The following is a 17,357-nucleotide window of genomic DNA, read 5'->3' on the forward strand; positions in this document are numbered from 1 at the left end:
ACCTTTTGCTGAGGATTTTTGCATCTATGTTTATCAGGGATATTGGCCTATAATTTTCTTTTCTTGTAGTGTCTTTTTTTTTTTTTTTCTTGTTTTTTTTTTTCTTGTAGTGTCTTTGGCTAGTTTTGGTGTCCAGATAATGCTAGCCCTGTAAAATGAATTTGGAAGCATTTCTTCATCTTTCTGTTTTTTTTTTTTTTTTTAAGATTTTGAGGAAGACTGTGATGCTGTTTTTAATTGTTTTTAGTCACAAGCTTAATTTGTACTCATAATTGGCTATTGCTTAAAAGTGAAACATGTGTGAAACACATGTCAAAACATTATGAATTAGTGAGGAGCATGAAAAATGATAATTCTGAAAAATTCTTTCAAGATGTCCCTTATGGAATACATAAGCTGCATTCATCTGATCAAAATTAAAACAAAAAAATCAAGATGTCCCTAATACTAAACAAACTACATGATTAAAGGAAGCTGGGTAAAGGGTATAAGGAAATTCTCTTTTCTGTCTTTGCAGTTCTTCTGGAAATTATAGCTATTTCAAAATAAAAGGTTTTTAAAAATTATTATAAATATAGAAACATTAGCCAGGCATACCTTATGTTTAAAGTTATACATGTATTTAGGGATCCCTGGGTGGCTTAGCAGTTTGGCACCTGCCTTCGGCCCGGGGCGTGATCCTGGAGACCCCGGATCAAGTCCCACGTCGGGCTCCCTGCATGGAGCCTGCTTCTCTCTCTCTCTCTCTCTCTCTCTCTCTCTCTGCCTATGTCTCTGCCTCTCTCTCTGCTCTCTGTGTGTCTCTCATTAATAAATAAATGGAATCTTTAAGAAAAATAGTTATACATGTATTCATACATGCACATAATTGGTGTTTGCTGTTTCCTATACTTAAGGTTACTCTAAAGAAAATAATTTCAGATTGGTTCACTAAATATAAATACAAGGTTAAGATATGCTATTGAGGGCAGCCTGGGTGGCTCAGCGGTTTGGCTTTGCCTTCAGCCCAGGGTGTGATCCTGGAGACCTGGGATCAAGTCCCACATCAGGCTCCCTGCATGGAATGGAGCCTGCTTCTCCCTCTGCCTGTGTCTGTCTGTCCGTCTCTCTCTCTCATGAGTAAATAAATTAAATCTTTAAAAAAAAAAAAAGATATGCTATTGAATCTCATGAAATATAGAAGGGGCCCAATCAATTTAAGATGGATTGTCAGTTAAAAGACTTCATGTTGTATTAAATAAGAGGTTTGCTTTAAAATTTTTCAACTTACTATATGATAGTGTTGCTGACAGCTGGATATTTATTATGATTGATTGCCCTCTGTTTAGGTATTTAAATTTTAAAAAGGAAAAATTTAAAAGCTTGAAAATATGAAAAAAAAAATAGCTCATTCTATCCAATTCAGCTTTTCATTTATTGATAATAAAGATCTACAATTTATTGTTTGCTGATAATTTCTCTCAAAGAGTAGCGTGAAACCATTTCTCCTACTTTGACATTTAAAAACTAAACCTCCAACTTATGGAAGAATCCTAAGTATCAAGTTTTAAAAATCACTTTGTTTATTTTGGATGCTATAGTACAAATTAAATTTGAGCCTGCATTTCAGTATACATTTGGTGCTAAGTCTCCATCTTTTAATTTAATACATTTGGTTGGAAATCCATCTTGTAATTTCTTGATAATGTCATTGGACAACATATTGTTTTCTTTACATGATGAAACAGTTCACCGGTAAGTAGAAGTCAAAATTTATTTTTAGATATTATCAGTATAATTTAAAACTTTGCTATGTGAACTTTATAACAGATCTTTAATAATGTCAATCTAAGAATATTTTTACTTATTTATATATGCTTTATCATGTGTCATATAAACTTTTTAAATGATTTTAAATATTCCTAGGAAGTTTTGCAATATTACTTTTTGAAGGTCACTACTCAAAAAAGGTTGGGAAGCACTGATCTGCGCTGTAGGCTTGATCACTGAAATTGTGTTGATTGATGTCAGATTGAGCCTGGATCCAAAATGGCCAGCCTGGAAAAGACGTGTACCATCATCACAGTATAGGGACAGGATATATCATATGATGAGGCCCTTTAATTGAAGAGCACAGCACTGTTGCTCACTTTAGAGGGTAATAATTTCCCCCCTTTCAATCTATGTTGTTGCTTTGGTCTTTCATTTTATTTTAATTTTTTTAAAGGATTTTTATTTATTTATCCATGTGAGACACAGAGAGAGGCAGAGACACAGGCAGCGGGAGAAGCAGGCTTCATGCAGGGAGCCCGACTTGGGACCGGATCCCGGTACCTGGGATCACGCCCTAGGCTGAAGGCGGTGCTAAACCGCTGAGCCACCCAGGCTACCCTGCTTTGGTCTTAAGACTGGGCAGGTGGGCATGTATATTGCTCAGCTGTCTTCCTTCATTATAATCAAAGATTAGAATGTTCACAAGATTCTGGGCAGCTAAAAACCATGGTAATTATTCATTTACATATGATGGAGGGTTTTTTGGCTACAGATTTAATGAAGAGACAGATCAAGTTAAGGAAGTAGAGTGTTATGAACACAAGAGTTGAAAGAAAAATGGAGGATACAGATGTATGAATAGAATCGATGAAGATATGTTTGCATGTCAGATTGATTGGTTTTAAGGAATAAATATTCAGTTAAAGATAAACAAGTAAAAGGTTGTTTATAATAAAAATACACAGGAAGTGTATCCATTCACTCCAATTTTATTAAGTACAGCCAGCCATCATGGAAACGAAACATGCTTATCTCTCTCTGTATTATGTCCTGCTCTACTTAGCACCAGCTTCTCCTGTTATGTTGCTTAGATTGGATGCCCAAAAACAGTGGCCTTAGTCATCAAATCTGTAGGACCTTTAAGACCTAGAGCTCTTAGCTCATGACAGTGTTTCCAGTGCTTCAGTTCTAAGTCCCCAAGAGAGAAAATGTAATTCACCTGCCTTAAGTCAGTGTCCCAATTAAATTTGACCAGGAATGGAAAATGTGTAATGCATAGAATTGCCCCACTGAGCCTGTAGACAAGGCAGATCTCTAAGAAGTAGGGACATCTGTTGTTCAGTATGTAAGAGAGAAGACTTGTTTGAAAAGGAATTAATTGGTGCCCTGAGCTCTTGGCGGGGAGGAAGGAGAGAAGCATAATATATATACCCTTCTAAGAGAAGGATGGTAGTAGTGTAATAGGAAAGGAAGATTAGGCCAGTCTACAACATGAACTAATGCCCATTCTGTAACCCTAAGCAGCTTTGTTAAGCCAGTAATCTTTGCAGATGATTCCTACCCAATAGGAATGGGAACTCTAGGAAATAAGATGCAGTAAATGACTAACTTGAAGAATATAACCAAACATTTCCATAATACCTGTACTGTAATGTCTGTCAAAATACAGATACCTTAGGCCAAAGCTCATTACCTGGCTAAAATCATGATCAAAGTCTATTTTGGCAGTTGACAAATGAACTGGGAATCCCTTTTAATTTCCATTCATATCACCTAGCTTGTTAACTACTGATAATCAAAGTCCTAGTCCCATGTAGTAGGGTTTGGTTTGTCTTGACCCCTTCATGCATAGCACAGGGGAGTAGTAGCAAGGCCATTCCTAAAGAGAAGCACCACCAGAGTAGGTGTACTGAGTGACAGGGCTACCAGCAGAAATGCTTAATGGTCTCTAGTTATCAGTATGAATGTGTCACTTTTCCAATGCCTGGTTGACAAAATGTTCTGAGATGCTTAGGTAATTAACTATGCAGGAAGACGTTTTCTGGGGATTTGGATGTAGGATAGCTAAGTTTGAAGATCATGGTGACCCAGCACCCTCCTTGCTGGTGAGCCAGAGATCTACTCGATGTTTCAACTTTTGTAAAAGAACTTGTCCAGCTCTAGTAAAAGCATAATTGAGCCTCTTGTTGGCAGTCTTTCTGAGTGTGTATGTTGGGAGGGAGTGCTGGGTCATGCAGTTCTAGTGGATTGTCTTTTATACTTTGCCTCTCAGTACTAGGCATTTGTGATAGAGGCCAGAAGTGCTAGTCTTATGTTCAAAGCATATATGCTAAACCTTTTCTTGAGATAAACTGTAAGATTAAGCTGAGCAGGTGTCAAAAACATCCAAGAGGGCTACTTCATTCTAGATAGCATGAATTAAATCAATCCCTCCTTAAAACTGGTTATAAAAGGTGACTTTTTTCCTAGTCCAGGTCTTGGCCAAGGAAACAGAAATGGTAGCATATTAACAAATTGCCTCCCCCCCTTCCTCCTTCTCTTCCTCATTAAGTGCTTCCTCTATGCCAGGCACTACTCTGCTGTTGAGAGACAGTGGTAAACAAGGCAACAGGGTCCTTGCTTTTGTGGAGTGTACATTCTATGGCAAGGATAATAATGTGTAAGCGATAAAACAGTTTCAGGTAATGATAGGTGCTATATAGACAGTAAACTGAATAGTGGAGTAGAGAGTAATGAGATGAGCTTGGTCAAAGGTGAGGAACTGAAAAAAGCAGGGAGAAAGCAGTACAAGGTGAGGTCAGGGGAAATGGTAGGCAGATTCTGGAGCTATATTAGGCTATGGTAGAGGAGTTTAGATTTTATTCAAAGTGGAGCATTTTTAAACAGGAGAGCAATTCACCCTGATTTTTGTGATTCTTGTGCTGTTTGGAGAATGATTGGAGTATGGAAAGGCAAGAGTGGAAGCAGAGACCAAGTGGAAGGCCATGATAGTAGGCGAGAGGTGATCATTTGGACCAGGCCTTACCGAATGAGTTTCTTTTCCAGATGGCCTACATTTATGAAGATAGCAATTCCACCTGTATGGCCTTCTAAACACCTACCAAGGTACCTGTAAAGTGCCCCAATAAGGTATTCTGGTGTGTATGTACTGGACTATTGGGTTGTCTGTACGATAAGTAATTAATAGCAAACCCTTGCTGGGCTTCATCTGCAGAATACAGGGATTTCTCAGCCCCACATGTAGAATGTCAGCTGAATAAAGAACTTTGGAAATGTCTCAGGGGTCTCCTCATACCCTTCAGGGTACCTGAGGCCAAATGACAAGTTGATGAGGCAGGCTTGGTGTCTTCCCTGACCTTAGACTTGGGCTTGTCAGCTCAGTCTGACATACAGGTAACCTGTATGACCAGCAGGTAGAAAGCAAGTCATGAATAACCTCATTTGTTCTATTACAGCAGATAGCTCTCTGTTTATCCTCAACCCTCCTGCTCTCAAATTTCTGACTGTCTGCTCAACCTCCATACCTGCTTTTGGACTTTTGGTTTGGACTCCTACTAGATCTCTCTTTGGCTTCTTGCAGTTGAACCTTGCTGTCAGCTTTGCTCTCCCATCTGATCTCCGTATCCTCTTCCCCAGCTCCCCTATCCTCACCCCAACACTTCTATCATGATATATATTTTTTTCCTATCATGATATTGAATGAAAATTTTTCTGCTGAAATTGTAGCCACAGAACCCCACTAGAGGTGGTGATTCAGATTTGTGCCTCAAGAGTATTTATTTAGGTACTACTCTTGAGCCTATAGGACTCCAGCCTTTTACCTGAAACTGTCTTTTAGGGTGACAGCACTTCATGAGGTCTTCCAGTGAGCAAGCTCAGAGAATCATTGGGTCAGTGCAAAAATGAATTAGTGATCTTACTTGTGATAAGACCTCACCTAAGATATGTCAAGGTTGATTATTTAGAGGGTTATCAGTGGAGACAAGAAATAAGATCCCAAGGTATATCCAGGATAAAAACTACGAAACAGGGAAGCAGTGGGTTCTGTTGAGGGACACACGTGAGATGTAAAGGAGCACATGTAAAAACTAAAAGTTGTCAGCTCAAAATAATCTGTGTATCCCTTTTACCTGGAGATATGTTCGTTGGGTTTTTGCCCTGTTCCCCTGCCCCAGTTGAATTTGGGGGCACTCCATAGCATCAGACAGTTCAGACATTAAGAAAATATTGTTGACTCCTCTTTTATGCTGTGCCCTGGCTACATGTGGGGAAGATGAGGATGAGTAAATTGCAGTAGCTTTCTGACTCATCTCCGCTTCATCCCTGATTTATCACCCTGCCACCCAAATCCTATCATTTCCTTCCTGAGAAACTATAGAAATGCCTAATAAATACTCTGTGAAGAAATGGAAATTATTTCCATGTTTCTTCTGTTCAGAGAATTTTTGCAGTGTCTTTGTATTTATGTTTTCTCCAAATCAAATCTCATATTTCAGTCTTCTGTTAAGTTAAAATTTTTTTTTCTTGCCCTGATATTTGCAGCTCCTCCACATTTAGTCTTCTGCATTTTCCATTTCCCTCCTGTTGATTTAATCTCACAGGTCACTTGTTCTGGAAAAAAAAAAATTATGCTTTATTTGTGGCATTATGGCATGTCATATGTATAATTTTATTTCTGGGTATGATGTGTTTTGTGAATATGCTTTTAATTATGTCTCAGTCAGTTTTATTGTTGAACAAGCTCATTGTCTTAATTATGCTTATAAAGTTTGGTAATATACTTATAGTCTGGCAGTATACTTATTGACTGAAGTTCAGATAGGTAGTTCAGATATGCTTATAAAGTTTGGTAATATACTTATAGTCTGGCAGTATACTTATTGATTGAAGTTCAGATAGGTACTTAATGACTGCATTAATGTTACTTATTGGTTTTATGGGTCTGACTTTAAATTTTACTCCATTAACTTTATCTGTTATGATTTTCTTTTATATGGCTATTTTATGTGTCAGAATATCATCACTCACTAATAAATTTATTAGGTGTTCAAGCTTTCTAAAAAACAAAATCAGAGCTAAAAAACCCTTGTAGTTTTTTACTCAGATTATTACAGTAACTTCAGTGTTCTATATATCTATCTCCTTCCTTCTTTTCTTCCTTTTTTCTCCTTCATGCCTACAAAGATTTTGAGACAATACTTTTCCTAGAAATTGGGAAATCAGGTTATGACAGGAGCTCAGGTACTGACCAGCCCAGCTCTTTTAGTCTTGATTTGGATACTGTATAGGACAGATTGACTTTAATGTTCAAGAAACCTGGCCCAGATCAGTTTTTCCATTTTAACTTCTCTTAGCCTCACTTTCCTCATCTGTGGAATGGAGATAACATTAACCTCAATGTTGGCATAAGAATTAAATTAGATGGGATCCCTGGGTGGCACAGTGGTTTAGCGCCTGCCTTTGGCCCAAGGCACGATCCTGGAGGCCCGGGATCGAATCCCACGTCGGGCTCCCGGTGCATGGAGCCTGCTTCTCCCTCTGCCTGTGTCTCTGCCTCTCTCTCTCTCCCTCTCTCTCTCTCTCTGACTGTCATAAATAAATAAAAATTTTTAAAAAATCTATGCCTCTTAAAAAAAAGAATTAAATTAGATAATGCATTTAAGTGCTCAGCACAATACCTTGCATAGAAGTACTTTAAAAATGATGATGTAATAATATTAATCTTCCCTTTGAGAGCCTAGTATAAGAAGGGTCAGTCAACACAGCAGCATGCCTCTGTCCCAACCCTTCACACATCTCTCTCCCCCTCATCTAAGGAATATAAGCCCAAGATAAGAGACTATACCTAGTTCTTCCTTTCTTGTACTCCTCATTATCTCTTGTCAATGGTAACATGAATTGCTAGAGGTGGTCTTGTGCCCAATATATGACCATTCCCTCAGTTCTGTCAGTGGGGGCCTACAGAAGGGTGGTCTTACTCTGAACTCACCAGTAAAGTTTTGGTAAATGATATTCCTTCAGGTATATGGTTATTAAAATATACTTTCATATATTCTAAAGGTTTAAGGTATGACCATCGTAAAAAGTGGCTGAAATAGGGTAGAAAACAGTGTCAACAAAATTATCATTGTGGACGAAAGGTCAAGAAACTAAGAGGCCAGGATATCATATAGATTATCTATTTGATGTTGAAGTCAATTAGAATATAACTGAAATAGCATTGGAGTAACAGTAAGCCAGAAGCTAAACTCATCAAGGAATGATGGGGGAGACTTAAATGCCACAATGAAAAAGGATAGTGGGTGGTAGGGATCCCTGGGTGGCGCAGCGGTTTAGCGCCTGCCTTTGGCCCAGGGCTCGATCCTGGAGACCCGGGATCGAATCCCACGTCGGTCTCCTGGTGCATGGAGCCTGCTTCTCCCTCTGCCTGTGTCTCTGCCTCTCTCTCTCTCTCTATCTCTCTCTCTCTGTGTGTGTATGTGACTATCATAAATAAATAAAAATTAAAAAAAAAATAGTGGGTGGTAGAGCCTAACGATACATGACTCAAAGCAGGGGATTTGGGGAGAGAGCAGAGGGAGAATGCAATGGAAGTTGCAATGAGGAAGCAGAAGGGCATGTATCAGGCCCCATGTCTGAAGGACATGGAAGAAAAAAAGAGTCCTCATCTGAAAGGGCTACAGGGAAAGCAGCGTCCTCAGGGGAAAGTCCAGAGCCCAGTGTCATTTTAAATAAAAAGGCAAAGGAAGTGAAGAAAGCTTCCAAGAAGAGGTCCAGGATAGGAGGCTTTTGCTGCTATCTACCCACGAGTCCCACAAGGCTCAGTGGAAGGGTTAGGATTCCAGGAAAGAGGTTAGAGGCTTAGAGTCCAACATCAGTTATTATCATCTGTCCATTACACACATCCTTAATTCTTTTGCCTTTCTCTTACTTCAGCAGGCTTGCCTGGCTAAACTACAGTGCTGATTAAATCCAGTTCTTTGCCTAGTCCATGCCTGTAAAACCATGCTGCTGAGCTTGCATTCAATTAATTATCACAGCTTCAAGGGGACCGACCCATAATGTTGCCTGGCATTCGTGCTAGATTTCCATAGTCATTCTCTGTTTCATCTCCTCCTAAATAAGTATTGCATGTCTTCAGTCTCCTCATGTCTTCACCATCTCCTCTTCATTCTTTACTTTCAACTGATGACCTTGCTTCCTATTCAGAAAAGAAAGAGCTTTCACCGGCTTTTACCACTCCAGCTGCCCACTACCTGCAGCAGTATTCACATACTCTTTCTCTCCTGTTGCTGTCCAAGAATCAGCCTATCCAAGTGCTTCATAATTCTTTCTCTCCTATCACTTTTCCCTTTTTCTTAATTATTGTCTTATACATGATAAAATATGCTTTTCTCCTCTTTTTAAAATAATCCTTGTGGACATCACTGTCTCTTCTAATTTCACTTAAACTTCATGGTAAAACTTGAAAGAGTTGTCTCTACTTTGTTGCTGTTTTTTTCTTCCCATTTCTTTTTTTTACCCAAGCCAAACAGATTTCTGCCCCCACAATTCCATCAAAACTGCTCTTCCCAGTTACTAGTGATGTCCACAATGTGTCGTTTCTCAGTTACCTGACTTAACATTCAGGAGCAAAGCTGATCACTCTCTCCTCCTTGAAACACCTTCTTCAATTGGCTTCTAATATATCACTGTCAAGACAGTACCTCACTTGTAACATATGCAAAAACATGAGCGACCCATGGACCCTCCATCTCTAGCCACTTCTTTTCAGTCTTCTCTGCTGATTCCTCATCACTTCCCCAGACTCTAGATCTGTACTACCCAGTACTGTAGCCACTAGCTATACATCGCTATTTAAATTGAATTTTCAATTATTCATTGGCATTAGCCATATTTCAAGTGCTCAGGAGCCACATGTGGATAGTGGCTACCTATTGAATGGCACAGATATATAAATATTTCAACATCACAGAAAGTTCCATTGTATATAAATATTTCAACATCACAGAAAGTTCCACTGCTCTACATGTTTGAGTACCCCAGGGCTCAGCCTTTGGATGTTTCTTTCTATATTCCTATGTAGAAATACAGAATTCTACAGAATCTTAGAGAATATGATTTATTATAAAGTAAATATTTCTATATATTTCTTTCTCTTTTCTTTGTATATTCCCTCCTTTGATCATCTCCTCTGGTCTCAATGCATTAAATATGACTCAAATTTGTATCAGCCCAAATCTCTCCCCTAAAGTCTACACTTGATGATCCCATAGCATTCTGCATATCTTTACCTGAATGTCTAACAGGCATCTCGAAAGTAATATCCCAAACCGGACTACTTACCTAGCCACCACCATTCCCTCTCCTACCAACAAATCAGTTCTTCCTGCAATCGTCCTAGTCTCAATTAATGTCAGTCCTCTTCTTCTAGTTGTTCAAGCAAAAACAAAGCAACAACAGTTTTTAAAATCAACTCATAAATTCATCTTAACCTCCTCATTTTCCACAAAGCCCATTGATTCTTGTTCCAAATTGTATCCAGAATCTATTTCTAATTTTCTCCTGGTCCAAACCAGCATCATGTTTTACCTGGATTTTTCCAGGCATATTTGGCCCCCTTTTTGGTGTCCCTGCTTTCTCTTCTGTCCCTGGTAGTCTGCTCTTACCAGAACAACCAGAAGGATCTTGTTAAAAAGATCAGATCATGTCATTTTTTGGCTCAGAGTTCTTCAGTAGCTCCCTACCTCACCTAGCAAAAGTCAGAGTCTAGTCACAGTGGCATTCTCACTCTTGCTAAAAGTCAAGATGTGTTCCCACCTCAGAGCCTTTGTAGTTGGTGTTTCTTCTCCCTCCTTTTCCCCCAATTTATTTCCACACATGTACTTTTTCTCCCATGATGTTGATTTATTGAAGAGACCAGGCCAACTGTCTTTTAAAATGATCCATACCTTGAATTTCTCTGTTTCCTCATAAAGTAACATTTCTCTACTGCCTATATTTCCTGTAACTGGACATTAGATCAAAAAGGTTGGATAAAGTAAATATTTTTGGCAAGAAAACTGTGTAAATGGTACTTTGATCTTCTCATTGCATCATATTGAGAGAGGTACATACTGATTGTCCCACAGTTAGTGATGCTGTGTTTAACTAGCGTGTTAAGGTGGTGACTTTCACATCCCTCCGTTATCAATTTACATTTTTAAATTTGTGATTAATACAGAATCTGAATGGTGTAATGTTTCTTTTTCTTTTCTTTTCTTTTTCTTTTTTTTAAGATAAAGAGAGAGTGCGCACGTGCAAAGGGGAGGGCCAGAGAGAAACCCCAGTGTACTCCACACTGAGTGGGAGTCAGATACGTAATCATTCATGCTACCCAAGTGCCCTGAATGTTATGTTTCTTTAATCCTGTGATTATTAAGTGTATTTTTTAGTGGTGGAAATCTTTTTTTTTTTTTTTCAAATAAAATATTTTTTGGAGAACCAATATATAAAACAGATGAAAGCAGAGCTATTCTGGTTGCAGTGGGAGATGCCTAGTATTGGCAGCTTCCGAGGGAACTCTGACAAGCCTGCATGAACACGAGGAAATGGAGGCCCAGAGAGGATACACAATGCCTTGAGGCTCATGACATCTCACAAGAAGGGCTCGCTGTACCCCCTATTCGCACAATTTGGGAGACTCTGTCACTTCCTTGGAAAGCTGTGGTTGTGGATGACCACTAGTTCGGCAACTGGATTTTCCCTGGCAGTCCACCCATTGTTTTAAGTTGTCTGAGTGCTTTCTTTGACATTCTATCTGTTCTGCAGATGTGAAGATTTGAAATTACTTCATTTTTAGTGTGTGTTGAGTTGCAGTCCCTTTTTTTTTTTTTTGGTTGTTGTTCCCCTTTTGGAAATTTTTCATCCACAAAGAATTCCAGATTCAGACATTATTCATCTTACGTCTGGAACACTAAAATCTCATGAGCTCCCATATGTCTTATCTCTTTCCACCTTTGGAATATTCAGAATGCTGCCCCAGCTAAAGTCCATTTTATCGTTTGCTTCCTGCTTGCTTCCTTTCTGTACCTTACTTTATCAGATAGCCTAATGTGCCTTATTAGAGAATTGAATAAGTAAATTTGGTATATCCACACAGTGTATATGAGATGTATGATGTAGCTTTTTGTTTTTATGGAAAGATGTTTTCCTATATTAAGTGGAAAAAATAGGTAATAAAGTATAATTGTATCACTTTCGTTTCTTAAAAAAAAATTCACAAAAATCCTCATGTCTGTTCACTTGTTATATGTGTGTCTAAAGCCAAAAGAGGACAGTTATAAAAATGTTCACATTGATACCCTCTCTAGGTGTGATGCGCTTTTTTTTTACTCTTTGTGTTAATTGCATGCACTCTTTTTGCAGGAGCTATGTTTTATTTCTATAGTCATTATTTTTATAAATATTAAAACTGTTATTAAAAAAGTAAGCAACAACCTTGATCTGTCAAATCCAAATTGCACTGAAGGCAATTCCTGGCCCCTCCCCAGCTTTCTTCCAACCATGCCATCCTCTGGGATTTTTTCCTGTTCCCTTAGCATCCCATTCAAGCAAAGTTTCCCCCAGTCCATGCTTCTATTTATTTTACTCTATGTTCCTGGTCATCTTCTAGAATTGCCCACTTGGCTCTGAAGAGCCTCTTTGCTCACTTGTACCAAAATTAGCTTGTCAGAGAAGGAAAGGGAGATGTAAAAATTATGTTCTCTAAGGAACTATCACTGGCATGTGACCTTCATCAGGGCCCAGGAGTGCCTCAATAAATACCCACTGAATAAATTGATCTAGTCTTTTTATCTCCTTTCTTTTATTCCATAAGTTCATATAAGACAAGAGCTTTGTTTTTCTGTAATGCCCTGAACATTTAGCATGCTTAAATGCGTTAATGAACAAAGTCTCTTAAGCTCCATAATTTACTTATTAAAAATGAATTTGAGATCTGTTGTCAACTTTGACTAGAGTTTGTGCTTGGACAGGGATGTAGAAAAGCATGGGATTTAAAGATAAAAAACTTATATTCAGATCCTGCTTATAGATTTGTAATCGTGGGCTAGTCACTTAAGCTTCAGAGCTGCTTTCCATTTGTAGCCTCACTGATTTCTGTTCTGAGCTCTGCAGAGGCCACCTACCTCATCTGCCTAGCTTTGGTCTGGCTTCACTCAGTGACAGGCCTACCATGTAAATCTGACTTTGTCCCTTCGTTCTCTTCAATCTCTCAAATTGCCTTTACCCCATCCCTTCATCCCTGGTGCCTTGAAGCCTCTCTTCAAACTTGACCTTGAAATACCTGACTCCTGGTGACTCCTCACACATCACATGCTCTTCCTGCCTTGCTCCCTTTATCCACAGGGCATTTTTCCCTTTCTTCCTGGAGCCAGCTACTTCTGCTCTGCTCTAGGACTGTGCTTGGCAGTCTTCCTCTCTGGAATACCTTCCTTGATGTAAAGGTTATGTATCTTCTTTTCCTGTCTACTCCTATTATAAGCTATTTGAGGTGAAAGCACTGAATTCTTAGTTCCTTCATCTTGAAGAGTACCTGGCTCTGAAATTGTGGTTGAATATATGTTCTTCTAAAGTGTCACATGATTTTTATCTGTAGGATGTTATTTGATTTTTATCTGTAGGGTGTGATTTGATAGTGATGTTTTAGAATATATAATAGAGAATGTTTAAAAATTATAAAATGGTAAAACTTTAGCCTGTAAATTTTCCTTTCAGAGCCACTACTTGGGAAAATCATTAGCTTTGCAAATTACACACATTAAAAATTAGTAGCCAGTTCTCCTTGCTTCTTCCTACATCAACCCTACATCAAATAATAGAAAATAGCTTTTTAATAAAATATAACTACTTCCTAATTCAAAACAGGAAAAAAATTTTGCTTTTTTCTCACATTCCCTAGACCCAAGCGCCAGCTTTTGTCCCGTTTTTTTGAAGACTTCCTAATTCAAAACAGGAAAAAAATTTTGCTTTTTTCTCACCTTCCCTAGACCCAAGCGCCAGCTTTTGTCCCGTTTTTTCTGAAGAGAAATTCAAAGGAAGCAACCTGACCAACTTACTGAGCTGCTCAGTACAAAGCAAAGTTGGGATGAGGAGCTCCTGATCCCCCCACCTGGCACTTCTCCTTTCAGCCACATTTCCTTTCCTCCACTGGAGTAAAAATAAAGGTAAATTTTAAAGCACTTTCTAATTCCCAGCTGCTCAATTTAGGCCTGCTGCTGAGATGTTCTTATCTTTTAGTCTAATTATTTCAGACATTAGCCCTAAATCTAAAGCTTTAATTTGTTCTTTCATATTCATATATACAGTTTCTTTGAGCATCAGAAAAATCTTCCCTTCTAAGAGATTTCTTAATTTATTTTCTCACCTGTTTTTGAAGTGAACACAACAAATAAAATAGTCCAGGTCTCCTTTTTTATCCTGCAAGTAAAGTAGTTCAATGGTATATGTTTTTGTCTGCCTGTAAATTGTTCTCTTGGGATCAATTTCCATACTGAGTCATCCACCAAAGAGTGCCTGTGTTTTCCAGGCAAACTGATAGTTTTATTATTTCTAAATGACTCATTACTTCTGAATCATCACACCTTGTGTACTCTGTTAAAGAAGTTGTTAGGCATTTTTCTATCTTTTTTCCTTTTTTTTACCTCTTCACATGTCCCATCTAAGTGACATGGATATACAGCCAATTTTCTTTTGTGTCTGTGATTTCTGTTGCTCATTTTCTTCTTGAACCCTTCAGCAGTTGAGATAAGCAGTGGAAGTTCTGTATCTTATACTCTGCTGCAGATGTTTCCTGAAATAGAACACATAAATAGCAACATAAAAAATATGTGTAACACCCTTCTCTTTTTTCTGTAATTACATGTATTTTTTTTTGTTTTTTGTTTTTTTTAATTTATGATAGAGAGAGAGAGGCAGAGACACAGGCAGAGGGAGAAGCAGGCTCCATGCACCGGGAGCCCGAAGTGGGATTCGATCCCGGGTCTCCAGGATCGCGCCCTGGGCCAAAGGCAGGTGCCAAACTGCTGCGCCACCCAGGGATCCCCTTTTTTTTTTTTTTTTTTTTTTTTTACATGTATGTTGTTTAAGGTTTTAACTTCCCAACTTTCTGTATGAAATTATGGAGAAATGCATATGAAAGAAAAGTATAGCTCTGTGTGTTGGTACATAAAATCTTTGGAATTCAGCCTGTTGGAAGAATGAAATACTTTTCTCCCTTGACTTCTATGTTTTCTGGACTGGTTTTCTTCCTGCCCTCTGTCTCCTTCCTTGCATCCTTCTCCTCCCCCTGCACCATACATGGCAGCCTTCCTCAGAGCTTTGCCCTTGACCCTTTTCTCACCCTCTGCATGATCAGTTTTCAGTACTTCTGTAGCTTTAAAACCACAAAATCTGGTGCTTATTCCCAAGTCTTTATTTCCACTCCTATATCTTCCCTGCCTAGTATATCCATCTGCATGGGAAATACTTTCTGGATTCCCCACGAAAACAACCTGTGCTTGAAGCTGCACTTATCTCTCCTATACCCTTACTCCCCCAGCCTTGGCACACAATAATCACCCCAGCCTCATCTTCACATGTCTCTGGAACCTGTTTTAATTTAAAAAATTTGTCATCAAATACTACATACTCTTTTCTTTTAAGATTTTGTATTTATTTATGAGAGACAGAGGCAGAGACATAGGCAGAGGGAGAAGCAAGCTCCCCATGGGGAGCCTGATGTGGGACTCGATCCCTGGACTATCACACCCTGAGCCAAGGGCACAAGCTCAACTGCTGAGCCACCCAGGCATCAAAATATTACATATTCTCATATTAATATGTCATTGCTTGAAAGACTTCTAAAAAATATCAGTTTCCACTCCCAAGTTGGCTTGCTCCTCAGAGATGTGAATTTTTAAAAATTATTTCTTTCATTATTTGCCTCCATATTTATAATGCATATTTGCATATTCATCATTCATTTATTTTAAACATTATATCTTTCCTTCCTAATATAAGTTTTAGTTCCCTCACCCCCTTTTCACCAAATTAATAAAGTTAAGGATAAAAATTATGTGGTCATCTCAATAAATACAGAATAAGTATGTGATCAAATTAACCGTGAGTTTTTTTTTTTAAACCCTCAACAAACTAATAATGGAAGAAAACTTTTCAATCTGATAGAGTATTAAAAAACCTGCAGCTATCATCACACTTAATGGTGAAAGATAGAATACTTTTCCCTAAGATAGGTATAAGGCAAGGATTTCTGAGCCAACCACTTCCATTCAATATTGTTCTGGAGATCCTAGCTAGTGTAGTAGGCAGTAAGGCAGTAAATATTGGAAAGGAAAAAATAAAACAATCTCTCTCTCTTCTCAAACAACATGATTGTCTATGTAGAAAATCCTAAGGAATTTACCCCTAAAATGCTATAATAAGTGGATTTAATAAAGTGGCAAGTGACAAGATCAATATACATAAATCAACTATGTTTCTACCTACTAGCAACAAACAAATGGAAAATGTAATTAAAATAATAGTATCATTTGCATTAGCACCAAAAAACATGAATTACTTGGGAATAAATTTAATGAAGCGTCCATTAATATTGCTGAAGGAAATTAAAGAGCATCTAAATAAATGGAAAGCTGTGTTATGTCCGTAGATTACATAGATTGGAGACTTGATATTGTTGTCTACAAGCAGAAATTTATTTTTTTAATTTTTAATTTAAATTCAATTAATTAACATATAATGTATTATTAGTTTCAGAGGTAGAGATCAGTGATTCCTTAGTCTTATATAATACCCAGTGCTCATTATATCATGTGCCCTCCTTAATGTCCATCACCCAATGATCCCATTCCTTCGCCCCCTTCCCCTCCAGCAACCCTCAGTTTATTTCCTATGATTAAGAATCTCTTATAGTTTGTCTCCCTTTCTGGTTTTGTCTATTTTTCCCTCTCTTCCCCTATGATCCATTTATTTTGTTTCTTAAATTCCACATGAGTGAGCTCATTTGATAATTCTCTCTGATTGACTTATTTCACTTCATATAATACCCTATAGTTCCATTTACATCATTGCAAATGGCAAGATTTCATTTTTTTGATGGCTGAACAGTATTCCATCTTTGTGTGTGTGTTTGTGTTTGTGTGTATACCACATCTTCCTTATCCATTCATCTGTTGATAGACATCTGGGCTCTTTCCGTAGTTTGGCTATTGTGGATATTGCTGCTATAAACATTGGGATGCAGCTGCCCCTTCAGATCACATTTCTCTCTTTGGGATAAATACTCAGTAGTGAAATTGCTGGGTCATAGGGTAGCTCTATTTTCAACTTTTTGAGGAACCTCCATACTGTTTTCCAGAGTAGCTGCACCAGCGTGCATTCCCACCGGCAGTGTAAGAGGGTTCCCCCTTTATCCGCTTCCTTGCCAACATTTGTTATTTCTGACTTGTTAATTTTAACCATTCTGACTGATGTGAAGTGGTATCTCATCATGGTTTTGATCTGTACTTCCCTGATGCTGAGTGATATTGAGCATTTTTCATGTCTGTTAGCCATTTGTATGTCTT

At 38.2% G+C, this 17,357-nt stretch overlaps 1 protein-coding gene across 4 annotated transcripts in view; it reads left to right on the forward strand.

Annotated features, from left to right (window-relative positions):
• The window catches only part of PPP2R3A (protein phosphatase 2 regulatory subunit B''alpha), a 190,975-nt gene that overhangs the window by 17,435 nt on the left and 156,183 nt on the right, over positions 1 to 17,357 (forward strand). For 2 of the 4 annotated variants that reach the window (XM_038570954.1, XM_038570953.1), the window contains exon 2: positions 13,782 to 13,958. The exons of the other annotated variants lie outside the window; for them this stretch is intronic. The gene's annotated coding sequence lies outside the window, so the exon portion shown is untranslated. The remainder of the gene's footprint in view (positions 1 to 13,781; positions 13,959 to 17,357) is intronic. 4 annotated transcript variants of the gene reach the window in all.

The sequence above is a fragment of the Canis lupus genome, chromosome 23 (genome assembly GCF_011100685.1).
Source record: "Canis lupus familiaris isolate Mischka breed German Shepherd chromosome 23, alternate assembly UU_Cfam_GSD_1.0, whole genome shotgun sequence".
Lineage (NCBI taxonomy): Eukaryota > Metazoa > Chordata > Mammalia > Carnivora > Canidae > Canis > Canis lupus.